The sequence below is a fragment of the Podarcis tiliguerta genome (genome assembly GCF_965153285.1).
Source record: "Podarcis tiliguerta genome assembly, chromosome: 11".
NCBI classification, from domain to species: Eukaryota; Metazoa; Chordata; class Lepidosauria; order Squamata; family Lacertidae; genus Podarcis; species Podarcis tiliguerta.
In genome coordinates this window covers 23767969-23782701 of record NC_139544.1, presented here as the reverse complement: position 1 = coordinate 23782701, position 14733 = coordinate 23767969, and positions in this window count along the sequence as shown.

Sequence of the window (14733 nt, the reverse complement as noted above, 5' to 3'; positions counted from 1 at the left end):
TTCCCCAGAAGATGTCAAAGATTCTTAGCTTCAGTATCATTTGTCACACAGCCAAGCATGATATTGATACTTTTGGCAACAGGCTATAGCAACAACACCAGACATTCATTTTGTTTAAAGAATTCTAGAGGGGGGAAATTCTCAGTCTCCTGTCTACTTCTCATTAAAAATGACCTTTGCTCCCCAAAAAATGGTCAAAACAAAAATATCAACATTGGCTGCCTCTAAAGCCAAAAAAGGGGAAAGAAACCCTCATATGGCAAAAGACTAGTATTGCATCTGTTAATAACAGATCCAATCAATAAGCCGTGCCACAAAAATGAAGAGAATGCTTGTCAAAGCTGGTGGAGAGACAAGTGGTATGAAAGAAATAGCAAGCTGAATCATATTTCAAGTCTTAAACATGAACAGAAAAATGATTAGCCCAAAAGTAGGTTACATGCTATCAACAGCTCTCTGTAAGATCCATTAGCTGCTTTGCTTAATTTTAGGAGGATTTAGCACTTGCAAACAAACAGTAACAGATGTTGGAAGGGGAAGTGAACCCAAACACAGAGGAATGAAAGAAAGGTGAACAGAAGACAACAAAAGAGGCATATGCCACGAAACTCTCTTTTCATTCCTCTGGGATAATTTGCACTCTGTGAAAAAAAGCCTCTTGCTTCCACAGGAATGCTACACATGCTCAAAAGTTTTTTGTGAAAATCTGGAAATTATAAACACGCTGGTCAACCAGGAAAAAAGAGTCCACCTTTACATAATCTCACAGAGGACATCTGCATTAACTATCTCTGTTCCAGTCTCAAGGTGGCTATGGAATGGCCTCCCAAAGGAAATCAGGGAGTGCTCTTCTTCGCCTGCATTCAGGAAAATCCAAAGTCTTATTCAGGCTTTGGCCTGACTGAAGTTTTTAGAGTGCACGTTTAAATTGCTGTCTGCAAAATATTTAGGTTGGCATCCATAGTGTCATTATAAAATTAATTTTACTCCCCCCACCGCTCTCTATATATTACTATATTGAGCCCTCTTGCTTTGGGGAAGTAGGATGGAGAGAGAGATGAATTTCCATTGCACAGGTGGAAGTCTTTGTGCAAATGGAATGATTTTGTTGGATATAATAAATTGTTCTTTACCCTACACACACACACACACACACACACACACACACTTCATTGCTGTTCATCATCTGGGAATAATAACTGAGAAACACTGTAAAAATGGGTGCCGAGATATTTCTTATTTTATATTCCATCACTGAATCACAAGGATTCTCAAGGCAGCACATATAAAAAAACCCCCTGAAAGAATCAATATCAGGAAAATTGAAACAGATAAAACACTTAGCTTTTAATGATAACTGATGCTGCTACTGAATCAATCTGCTAACAGGAGGGGTGGAAGCAGCAGTTTGAGCTTTTTCTTAGGAATCATCAAGGAGAGAGCCCAGTAAATGGGCAGAAGGTAAGCATTCCATAATCAAAGTATATATATGCCTTCTCTTGCCACCACCCACTTTATCTCAAAAAGTAGAAGTGCTGAAGTTTGGCCTCCAGAGAAGATATCTGAAAGTATTTCACAGAGCTCATAAACTATGGAATTCCCATAAGAGGTTGTAATGGCCATCAACTTGGATGGCTTTAAAAGAGTGTTAAACAGCCGCATGGATGCTATTAGCCCAGAGATGGAAGGAAGAAACAACTCTGACCAGAGAAGACTGGCAAACCAAGTTGATGGACTATGCTGAAATGGCAAAAATTAACCAGGAAGCTCAGAAATCAAGAGGACAAGAACTTTAAAAAAGAAGGGGGAAAGTTTATAATTTATTTACAAGACCATTGTAAGCAGGTTAAAACATCAGCAGGATTTTAATCACACTTGTAAAGTCATGGAAAGTATGGATCATTTGGAAGGATAAAACTTGGATAAGTATTGTTTTGCTGTTGCAAATATTGCCATTAGGACCCATGAAAGGGATGTGGAGGAGGTCAGGAGATTCAGAGTAATCTCCATATTTGGAACCTGAATTGTTTTTTGTTGTATGTTGATATATATTTTTAACCAAATAAAAAATGAAAATAATAAATAAAAGAGTTAGACTAATTCAGGAAGCTATCAATGATGACCAGCCATGATGGCAATGTTCTACCTTCATTGTTGAAGACGGTATGCCACTGAATACCAGTTGCTGGGAATTCCAAGTGGAGAGTGCACTGTTGCACTCAGCTTCTGTTTGTGGGCTTCCCATGAGTATCCTGTTGGTCACTGTGGGAACAATGTGCTGGCCAAGATGGGCTTTGGCCCAGGGCCACGAGGCAAGCTGAGGCAACCGCTTCAAGTTGTGGAAGCCCACCAGGCGGTGCTGCTGCTGAGAGCCCCCGCCTGCCCCGCTGCCTCTGGACAAGTTTGTTGGGAATTTCATTCCTCCGTGCTGCAGATGGTTGATTGTTGTTGTCACGCGTCTGTGTTTACATTCCACAGTGTTGGATGTCATGGGAACGGAAGTTCAGATACGCTGTTTCCGTGATATTGCTTTTGCCTTTTCTCTTCTCTTGCTGATGAAGAAAGTAAGAGGAGCCATGTTTTCCTTTGTCCTGTAAATAATAAACGTAGTGCTTCTTATAATGCTTCAAGCCTCACTTTCGCTGTCTGCTGATACAGACATATCTGCTGATACTGTGTGCAGATGTTTACGGATATCTGTCACACCGGTGGCTCGGGAGGAAGATTAATCACCTGAGTGGCACTTCAAAGGGAGTAACATACCAGCCATGGTGTTGGTTTCCCAATAAAGCGATGGCGGCTTACTGCAAAATGGTGCACCACCACACAACACAAGAAAGTCAGGCTTCAGCAGTGGTAGGGGAGTGGGATGAAGTGCCACATTCCCATTTCATCCCAAGAAGCAAAACAGGAGGCATTGTCCCTGCTTATCCTGATCCTACAGGCTTTCTTGTGTTCTTATGATCTAGAACAGCAGATCTTAACCTGTGGTTCCCCAGATGTTGTTGGACTACAACTCCCATCATCCCTGAGCTCTGGCCTTGCTAGCTAGGGGTGATGGGAGTTGTAGTTCAACAACATCTGGGGACCCACAGGTTGAGAAAGGCTGATCTAGAATGATGGGCTGGTTTGGAAGATAATCCTTCACCTGCGGTTTGTTTGTTTTAGGTCAAAACCAGCATTTTATATTGTGTCCAGGAGCTCATTGGTAACCTGTGTATTTCTTTAAGGACATGCAAGATCTGTTTCCTGTGATTCATTTCTTCAAAAGCCCATGAATCTGCATTAAGCTGCAGTTTCCTGTAATCTCTCCAGTGACCTTTTGAGCATCTTGCAAATTGTCTGGAAGAGTTTCTCAACAGAAAGCAACCCCCTTTTTAAAAAAACAAAACAGAAACCCAACACAAAATGGCTGAACAGTTTAATTCTTCCATGCAGACAAAACATACTATATGACTTCTCATATTGTGGCAGTCATCTTCAAATGCCTAATGGGAATGAAGATCCAGCGCTTAAGTGTTCCTGCTTGGTAGCCGGCAGCAAAATGTATGATCCCTTGATCAGCCAAAGCAGAAGAAATGAATGTTGCTGGAAGGATCACTAAAAGAAATTCAGCTTTGTTTTCCGTCCGGGTGACAAATCTTTCTGAAGAAAACATTCCAGCTGTATAGAGATACTAAAATATTTATAATTCAGATATTAAAATATTTAATATATGTCCAGTAAAGAAGGGGGAAGTGCTGCAACATTATGCCTCGGAGACCAAATTTTAGTATAATACCACCATATAACCTTCATATAGAAATATGGATGTGTTAGATCAGAAATGTCTTTTTCACAGGGTTCCCCCCCCCCCGAGTCGTCTCCACAATCATCCTCTCTCCCTTTTTGAAATGGTCAGCCCTACACTGAACATTCCCTTAAAATGCACTATTTGTAAATAGCAAGATTGGGAAGATTGTTTTGAGCATAATGGCTACCCCGGAAGAGAGTAGATCGAATGGGAAAGCATTTGCTCAAAGAAAAGCCAATCAGGATCAGATTTCCGCCCTCGCTACACACTGAAAAAGACCTGAAAGGCCAGCTTGTCAGCAAATGTTTAACTACAATGAAATTCATGCCTGCCTACAGGATTCTAATTGGATATTTCAGCATAATTTCGCTCTGGGAAATTCCACAGGGTAATCTTAGAGCAGGCTTGCATCTCGAACTGGAGCCTGGTTATAATTAATAGTCTCTGAACCTTGAGGGTGTCACCCTTACTGGAAGATTCTCTGGTTGGAGGGGGGCAGGGAGTACAGTGAAAGAAAGTAGTGAAGTGGGTTTAACTTTGGAAGCAGTTCATAAAATATGACACGAAGAACCAAGCACTCGTTGGGCCCGTAAAGAAAAAATAAACGGGGGACAAATTACCATAAAGCAGAAAAGCTACATTGAATTGAATTACCTTCATGAAAATTTAATGCAAATGACAGAGGAGCAAAGCAATGCTTTATGGTCTGGTGTTGAAAGGAAGCTGGTAGAATTACAATTTATGAAACATTCTCTCTGTCATGCTTAACGTAGATCATACTAGTGAAAACAAAGAAGCTTCTCCCTGCCTTATTACTTTTGCAATATATGTAAGCTATTTACCAGTAAAATATTTTCATTGCATTTGTTATTTGCTTATATTTTACCCCTGCAATATTCTATAGTCTCTTACAGCCAGTGTATTTTCCTTTTGCCTCAAAGAGGCCCGTGGAGCACAAGAAGTTGGATTTTATTTTATTTGCTTTTTTTTCCAGATAAAATTCCAACACTGGGATTAGTAGTTTTAAATCTCTAATTAAAGGTGATTGCATTGTTCAGAAATAGCTCTCTTCTCTTCAATATCTTCAACTCCAGAGAATGAGTCTGGCAAGAAAAATCTATGCCTGCTGCTGGCCAGAAATGAGGTTTACTGACTGCAGAAACAATTCCACATGGCAAACAGCTGAGCTGTGCTCTGCAATGGGATGATGCCACTAAAAGGTGTGGCTGGTGCCGGCATAAAGCTTTATGACTAGCAAATGGAATGGGAAATGCCATAGCTCACTGTTAGAACACATATGTTGCATCGAAAAAGTCCTAGGATCAATTCCGTACACCTCCAGATTTAAAAAGGCATTTCAGATACCATGGCTGGGGAAAACATCTCTGCCTAAGACCTGCTGCTGAACACTAGGGATTGCTAACCTTGTGGGCACACATGTACCCAGAAAGGACTTCCCTGGCTCAGCAGGGTCCCTTCCCCTCACTGAAATTAGGCTTGAATGACACATTTTATTATCGCCAATAGAATAGGTTGTGCTATCTGCATGGTGCCTACAACAATATCTCCAGTTTGGAAATGGGCCTCCAAAAGGCAGTTGACCTCTGTGGTACACAAAACTTGGTAAGAGACTTCAGGAGATCCATAAGTAAAGGGCAGCTCTATACATTAATAATTCTGTTTTGGTTGCCATTAGGTAAAGGTAAAGGTACCCCTGCCTGTACGGGCCAGTCTTGCCAGACTCTAGGGTTGTGCGCTCATCTCACTCTATAGGCCGGGAGCCAGCGCTGTCTGCAGACACTTCCGGGTCACGTGGCCAGCGTGACAAGCTGCATCTGGCGAGCCAGCGCAGCACACGGAACGCAGTTTACCTTCCCGCTGGTAAGCGGTCCCTATTTATCTACTTGCACCCGGGGGTGCTTTCGAACTGCTAGGCTGGCAGGCGCTGGGACCGAACGACGGGAGCGCACCCCGCCGCGGGGATTCGAACCGCCGACCATGCGATCAGCAAGTCCTAGGCGCTGAGGTTTTACCCACAGCGCCACCCACGTCCCTTTTGGTTGCCATTAGGAGACAGCTAAATGAATATATTAAGATGTTTACGGGTTTTCCCATTGAAAAGAAATCTTTATTTATTTCATAAAATGTATACACCGCTTGGGTGTTGTTGTTTTTTTAAAAAAGATCAAAGCTGTTTACAAAAGCTAAAACAGTAAAATAAAGAAAAAAATTACAACCCTACTTCAATTTTCTAAATATATTGTCTTTAAAAAGTAGTTCTAATGGCTGTCCTCCACCCTAAGATCTGTAGTGATTGTAGTAATTTAGAGACAGGAGAAACTGGAATGGGAATTTTGAGATGCTCCTTGGAGAATGGGTTTCGGAGATGGAGCCAGATCCTCTGAAGACGATCCAGTCAAAAACTAGTTGTTGTTAATTAAGATAACACTGTTAACTCTTACTTCAATCCCACCTTATTACTGTACTGTCCTCCTTCCTCCCCTTTGCATGTTGAAGCTGCCACCACATTGCCATGTGAGATTCCAGGTCTCTCCCTCTTGAACTTTTTGGCATTTTTAAAGGGGCAGTAGCACTGTGATATCATTTGCATGAAAATCTCCAGGCAGGACTGAGAAATAATCCTATGTGAAGCCTGAAATTCTGTTACTAATCAGTATATACCAGGTAGGTAGCCATGTTGTTCTGACGCAGTCGAATTTTTTTTTTTAAAAAAAAATGTCCAGTAGCACCTTAAACGTAAAGGTAAAGAGACCCCTGACCATTAGGTCCAGTCGTGACCGATTCTGGGGTTGCGGCGCTCATCTCGCTTTATTGGCCGAAGGAGCCGGCATACAGCTTCCGGGTCATGTGGCCAGCATGACTACCGTATTTTTCGCCCTATTGGATGCACCGGCCCATAGGACGCACCTAGTTTTCAGGGGGGGAAATCAAGGAAAAAAATATGATTTCCCCCCCACAGCTCTGGGAGCAGCGGACAGGCTGCACGCAGCCTGTGCGCTACTCCAAGACCTTCTCCCTGCTTTTGCGGGAGGTGGAGGAATTCCCCCACCTCCCCCAAAAGCCCACAGGAGCCGTGCGCGACTCCTGTGGGCTTTTCGACCCCTAGGGAAAAGGGACTGAAATGGCCAGTCAGTCCCTTCTCCCTCCTCGGGAAAAGCCCCCAAGAGCGGCGCGCTCTTCAAAGGGTTCGTGGCTCCTGCTGGCTTTTCTACGAGGTGGGGGAATTCCCCCACCTCCTAGAAAAGGCAGCAGAAGCCAGGGAGCCCCTTTAAAGAGAGTGCGGCTTTTGCCTCCTTTTGCGGGAGGTGGGGGAATTCCCCCATCTCCCGCAAAAGCTCACAGGAGGGAGAAGGGACGGACTCAGCCAGTCAGTCCCTTCTCCCTCCTCGGGGAAAAGCCCCCAAGAGCCGCGAGCTCTTCAAAGGGTTCGTGGCTCCTGCTGGCTTTTGCGGGAGATGGGGGAATTCCCCCACCTCCTAGAAAAGGCAGCAGAAGCCAGGGAACCCCTTTAAAGAGTGTGCGGCTTTTGCCTCCTTTTGCGGGAGGTGGGAGAATTCCCCCATCTCCCGCAAAAGCCCACAGGAGGGAGAAGGGGCGGACTCAGCCAGTCAGTCCCTTCTCCCTCCTCGGGGAAAAGCCCCCAAGAGCAGCGCGCTCTTCAAAGGGTTCGTGGCTCCTGCTGGCTTTTCTACGAGGTGGGGGAATTCCCCCACCTCCTAGAAAAGGCAGCAGAAGCCAGAGAACCCCTTTAAAGAGCGTGCGGCTTTTGCCTCCTTTTGCGGGAGGTGGGGGAATTCCCCAATCTCCCGCAAAAGCCCACAGGAGGGAGAAGGGACGGACTCCAGTCTGTCCCTTCTCCCTCCTTGGGGAAAAGCCCCCAAGAGCCGAGCGCTCTTCAAAGGGTGCGCGGCTCTTGCGGGCTTTTCTGCGAGTGGGGGAATTCCCCCACCTCCTAGAAAAGCCAGCAGAAGCCACGGAGCCCCTTTAAAGAGCGCGCAGCTTTTGCCTGCTTTTGTGGGAGGTGGGGGAATTCCCCCATCTCCCGCAAAAGCCCACAGGAGGGTTGGAGGGTAGCGGGAAGGCGTCGCGCGCCTTCCTGCTGCCCCCCATCCTCTGGGGCTGACGATGGGGGAAGCGCTCCTTTCCCCCCCGCCAGCCTCCAAGCCGGGTTGGAGGGTAGCGGGAAGGCGTCGCGCGCCTTCCTGCTGCCCCCCATCCTCTGGGGCTGACGACGGGTGAAGCGCTCCTTTCCCCCCCCCCCCCCGCCAGCCTCCAAGCCGGGTTGGAGGGTAGCAGGAAGGCGTCGCGCGCCTTCCTGCTGCCCCCCATCCTCTGGGGCTGACAACGGGGGAAGCGCTCCTTTCCCCCCCGCCAGCCTCCAAGCCGGGTTGGAGGGTAGCAGGAAGGCGTGGCGCGCCTTCCTGCTGCCCCCCATCCTCTGGGGCTGACGACGGGGGAAGCGCTCCTTCCCCCCCCCCCGCCAGCCTCCAAGCCGGGTTGGAGGGTAGCAGGAAGGCGTCGCGCGCCTTCCTGCTGCCCCCCATCCTCTGGGGCTGACGATGGGGGAAGCGCTCCTTTCCCCCCCGCCAGTCTCCAAGCCGGGTTGGAGGGTAGCAGGAAGGCGTCGCGCGCCTTCCTGCTGCCCCCCATCCTCTGGGGCTGACGACGGGGGAAGCGCTCCTTTCCCCCCCCCCCCAGCCTCCAAGCCGGGTTGGAGGGTAGCGGGAAGGCGTCGCGCGCCTTCCCGCTGCCCCCCATCCTCTGGGGCTGGCGATGGAGGAGGCGCTGCTTTCCCCCATCGCCAGCCTCAAAGAGCAGACTCTCCTGGCTCCAGCGGAAGCAACGCATAGCCTCCAGAGCACAGGCTTTGGAGGCTTCGCGTTGCTATCGCTGAAGCCAAGGAGCCTGCATTCGCCCCATAAGACGCACACACATTTCCCCTTCATTTTTGGAGGGGGAAAAGTGCGTCTTATAGGGCGAAAAATACGGTAAGCCACTTCTGGCGAACCAGAGCAGCACACAGAAAAACTGTTTACCTTCCCACCGGAGCAGTACCTATTTATCTATTTGCACTTTGACGTGCTTTCAAACTGCTAGGTGGGCAGGAGCAGGGACCGAGCAACGGGAGCTCACCCCGTCGCGGGGATTCGAACCGCCGACCTTCTGATCGGCAAGTCCTAGGTTCTGTGGTTTAACCCACAGCGCCACCTGCGTCCCAGTAGCACCTTAGAGACAAACTAAGTTTGATCTCTAGACCAGGGGTGGAGAGCCTGTGGCCCTTGACCCTCCAGATGTTGTAGGACTGCAACTCCCATCAGCCCCAGCTTGGCCAGTGGTCAGAGATTATGGGAGTTGCAGCTCAACAACCTGTGGAGGGCCACACATTGCCTGCCTCTGGTCTAGACTGTACTGAGCTAGGTGGACACATGATCTTAGTATGAGGCAACCTCCTATGGCACCTGCCTTGAAAGAAGACCTTCCGGAAGAAGTTTAGACACACTGGTGTTCAGCAAGGACAGGCACAAATGGAAAAGTAGAAAAATGGTAGGAGGAGGAGCTGAAAAGTATGGAGCTGAAAAGAAACAAGCTGCTTGTTCAGTCCATTTATTTTAACTAATCGAAGCTAAAGTACCTAAAGACAGCTTTGCAATATGAAACATGACTTTGTTTACTTTTGGCTGTGTATTCATTAGAATGGCTGGTTTTATTTATATTAAACTTATCAAGATATCATTTTGTCTCTTTACTTATTAAATGCCCCTATTCCCCTGCTGCTCAGAGTTTCATCTCCTTAATTCAGCCTCCAAAGACTCTTTAGTTAATGTATATTTGAGGTATCACTCTGCTTACAATGAACTGCGTTGAAAAGTATCATCAAGCCTTTAGCACAGAAAGAAATCAATCTAGTGACGGTAAATGGTCTGTGGTCTCACAGGGATAGGCTCATCTGTTAAAACTTTAAAGCCATACAAATCAAATATCCCTTCCCTTTGTAGAGAGCTTTATCTGGAATTAATGTTTGTTAACCCTTTGAACACCAGTTCCCAGATTGCCATTCTGGCATCTAAAGTCTTGAAGTTAATCTTTATAAGCAAGATGATTTATAAGACTTTTAAAAAACCAGTTGCATTTTAGGGATCTTTTAAATATCTGCTTTCCACAACTATTTGCATTTCACCATGTGTTTGAAATATTACAAATTCTCTTAATCCATCAAAGAAAGTCTGAAATATTCATTACAGGATGTATGAATTATGTGTGTGTGTTTTTTTGATTCTATAACAAAAGACACTCTTTTCTTTTGGTTTGGGGAGCAGTTTGCATACTGTCACTTCGGACTTCTTGGAACCAAACTAATTGGTATGATCCCTCCTTGCAAACCTTAACTTATTTGTCCTAGATAAATCCCATGGCGATCAATGGGACTACTCCAGAGCAAGTGGCTCAAAGTGGTTTGCAATACCATCTTATATATGTATCCAGAAATATCCCCCCCCCCCCAAATTCAATGGTAGATACTCCTATTTAAGTGTATGTCAGATTAACCATTTTGCTAAAACCATAGTAGTTCCTGGGGCATACCATCACAATCCCAAATAATGCCTTTGCCCAGGGGACATCTATTCAGTTGAATGGGAAGAGCAGCTTGCACCACAGAGATGTTCCTTTTTCTGCATGCCACACAATGACTTTCTGTGCTTTCTACAGAGAGTTGCTGTCAAACAATGCACGTTAGTCCTGGGCACCCAAAATGATCAAACAGTAATATGCAAGGGAGATGATGAAACACTGCCCAAACCCTCACCCGGTATTTACCTGACAGTTCCCACTGCTTCTGGGTCCCTAGCTGCCTCTGTTTGGAGACTTACAATTATTCCAAAAAAGTTAACCAGATACAGAAATTGTAAATAGCTCTACCCTATCCGTGTTTACTCAGAATCCTATAAACTTACACTTAAGTTAGTGGCATAGTATTGGGACCTTTGAAAACAACAATAACGGTCATTAGCCAATATGTGGGTTAAACCACAGAGCCTAGGACTTGCCGATCAGAAGGTCGGCGGTTCGAATCCCTGAGATGGGGTGAGCTCCTGTTGCTCGGTCCCAGCTCCTGCCAACCTAGCAGTTCGAAAGCAGGTCAAAGTGCAAGTAGATAAATAGGTACCGCTCCGGTGGGAAGGTAAACGGCATTTCTGTGCGCTGTTCTGGTTCGTCAGAAGCAGCTTAGTCATGCTGGCCACATGACCCGGAAGCTATACGCCGTCTCCCTTGGCCAGTAAAGCGAGATGAGTGCCGCAACCCCAGAGTCGGCCACCACTGCACCTAATGGTCACGGGTCCCTTTACCTTTACCTTATTTTGTGCTACATTCTTACATGATGAATTTGTATTTTCTCTTGAGGGAGAAAACCTCTCAATTTAAGGTCATAAGGACCTAAAAAGAGCCTGCTGGATCAGGCTAATGGCCCATCTTGTCCAGCATCCTGTTCACACAGTGGCCAACCAGATAAATGCCTGTTGGAAGCGCAAGAGCCCTCTCTGCTCCTGCAGTTTCCAGCAACTGGTATTCAAAAGCATTACTTCCTCCAACTGTGCAAACTCCCATTGATGGCATTAAGAACAGAAGGCCTGGAATTTTGCTTGAGTAGTAATTAAAGATCCAACTGTATGTTTTAAAGAGATCAAAAGTGGGGAAACAGTACAAATGAAATTAGTAGAGGAGGCCTAGAGTTTCTCTTGTAAACAGCTTCATCTCCATTATGAAGGCAGAGTGCCATCAGCATTTTAAAAAGAAAGTGAGGTGCACCAAGAACAGGAAAACCCCTTAAATCGATTAGGCAGAATAGGATTTTTGATGTCAAGTCTTGTGGGACTCAGTGTGTTTTTCATTATTTAAGCCATAAAACATTTCAAATTAAGGGAGTGGTTGTCATGAATGGGCTTATTATAAAGCACTAAAGCCCAGGATTGAATTAGTTTATGATAACCACATATCCTAGAATAACCTTTTGCCGTTATAATAAAAAAAGAAGAAATCTTTATAGTGTGGGCAAAGTATGTATTTTTTGTGTTTGGAGAATTTAAACTGGCAGTTCAAAATGTTTAATAGCAGTTCCAGCTGAGCTGTGTGGTTTATGCGGATTAAACTGCCTACTTAGAATGACAATGAGACAACCAATTCAAATTATCCTTCAGTCTAAGCAGTTTTTTTAGATTAAAAAAGTCTAGTAGAATGAAGACCAGATTGGGTGGAAATTCAGAAACCCATCTTCACATCCACCACTCCAATTTACCATATTATTTTCCAGAACTGCATTGTGTTGATTTACTTTCAGGATTCCGCTGCAGCATTAGGAACTTATCAACACTTACCTGGGAGTAGGTCACAATTAACTCAATGGGATTTACTTCTGAGTAGAAGTGCATAGAATTAGGCTGCCAGAACCTTGAAGCATATTGAACAACAAGCCAATTAAAAGAGTGTATGCCTTCAGGCAGTGCTATTTTTCCTAGAAAAAGAGGTGCTAGAACTCACTGTGAGCACCTTGTTTTCTTATAATGCCAATGGCACTCACCTGATAGGTGCTGGACCTAAGTTCTGGCGAGTTGTGGCTTTTTTTAAAAAAAAACCTGCCTTCAGGCATAGGAGCAACTATCTGTAACTGTACATACTGTAGCAACTTTACATGATCTCACAGCCGTCTTTCAGAATGCAGCCCTTGTAGAAGCTGGATATTATTATTATTATTTGTCTGAGTCCATATCTTGGTATAAATTTCAGTGTTCTAATAAGCATAATAAAGGAAGTGAGCTCAAAGCTCATTTCAATTATGGTTTCTCAGTGATAAGACCATGGCTTCTCAGACGGCAGGAGGCCGAAAAAGCAGGTGGAGCAAGAGCTAATGATAAGTCAACTAATTGTTTTGTTCTCAGGTTTTTTTCTTTCTACTTCTGCAGCACTAAGACTGAGGAGAAAGAAGTTGACAGCTGGTGCCAACCCCTGTACTGGCTGTAAGTAGGAAAGCAGGCAGGTAAGAGCTGGCTGACCACAAGTTGAGGTTGGTGTCATTAGGCAGTGTCTCCTTTGCAGTAATGGACTAGCTTCTAATGATTAGAGTGTTGGACTAGGACCCGGGTTCAAAGTGCCAGTCAGCCATTAGGTTCACTGGGTGGTGTTGGGTCAGTCAACGTCTCTCAGCCTACCTGACAGAGCCTAAAATGGGAAACCTAACCTCAAGTTGCTTGGAGGAAAGGTAGGAAATAATATTAATCCTAATGATGTAATAATAATAGGCAGGCATATGTGTGAATCCAAGGCTGGTTCAAATAATCAGTGCTTGGTGCTTCCGACTTGTTCCTTTCCTCCCTGACATAGCTGCAACTGCTGCTGCCTTCTCCTCCTTCTCTTCATTGTCTGATAGGATAAGGTTAATAAAACACTCTAAAGCTAGGAAACTGAAATGACTGAGGCACCATCTCCTTCCATGATAGACACTTGGCTACAGGCTGGTTTAGTAGCTTTCACCAGTTGTCAGAGGACGCTGCACTGGATGAGGAAGGGAAATGGCAGCTAGTTGAACCAGTGTTTGATTTGCCAGCATGAAATTCGTCTATTTTCACTCTCTACCCCACCCCCATCCCCCCCAAAATGAATTAGCAGTACAAAGCCCTAGGATTGCAATGGTGCAAACCAAATATAATGGGCCAAACCTATGAACAACTTTATCAAAGCTGCAAACAGATGTGTGTCTGTGTGGGTGTGTAATTGCAGTGTTGGAAAGGGCCATGAGGATCATCTGTTTGAATCTCCTGCAATGCAGGAATCTTTTGCTCAACATGGGGCTCAAACCCACAACCTGGAGATTAAGAGTCTCGTGCTCTACTGACTGAGCTATCCCAGGTAAACAGAATCTTGTGTTACTACCAGGAAGATGCCACAACTTAATGAACCCTACTTCAAACTGCTTCTGTCTGTTTCTTTGACATACAAGACTACTGTAGCTGCAATGAGAACAAGAAGATGCAGAGTCCCTCCAACTCCAATATGGACCTCTTTTTTTTTTTGTCAAAATGTGTGCTGGATTCTTACAGAAGGGCCAGAGACGAGTGGCAGTGACTTCCTGGCCAGCAAAGCAGAGCCATTTACAGTGGTACCTCAGGTTACATATGCTTCAGGTTACATTCGCTTCAGGTTACAGACTCCACTAACCCAGAAATAGTACCTTGGGTTAAGAACTTTGCTTCAGGATGAGAACAGAAATCGTTCAGCGGCGGTGCAGCAGCAGCAGGAGGAGGAGGCTCCATTAGCTAAAGTGGTGCTTCAGGTTAAGAACAGTTTCAGGTTAAGAACAGACCTCCAGAACGAATTAAGTACTTAACCCGAGGTACCACTGTAGTTGTTTCAACTAACAACCAGTTGCTGGTTGTTTCAATAGGATATTATTCCAATATGGTATGGTTGTGACTGCAGCCCTACTTGGAAATGCAGTCTGGTGAAATCTGAGACACAGAGCTGACCGGGTACACAGTCCCATGTAGAAACAATGTGCACTGAGATGCACATGGAGAAAGCAACAGCACCAGATTACATAATTGCTGTGATTGGCAAATATGTTTCTATCTGTATCCTTATACTTCTGGTTCATGGCAACATTTCCCCGCAAGCAAACTGGATGTGTGCTTGTGGCTAAGGAGAGGCTTCGGATATTAATGCGTAGAGGAAATTGCCTGTGTGAGCCGGTACTTACTTTCAAGTAAATGTATTTAGAATTCAGATTCCCAAGATGCTCTTACCTCTCCAAGCAGATTATATCAATTTAATGTGCAATCTTGCTTGTTAGACAGTAGCTTCATGTATTGTGCTTGTACTATTTTTAATTGGTTGAGCAACTTAATATTTCATGAAACAGGATGGGGAAA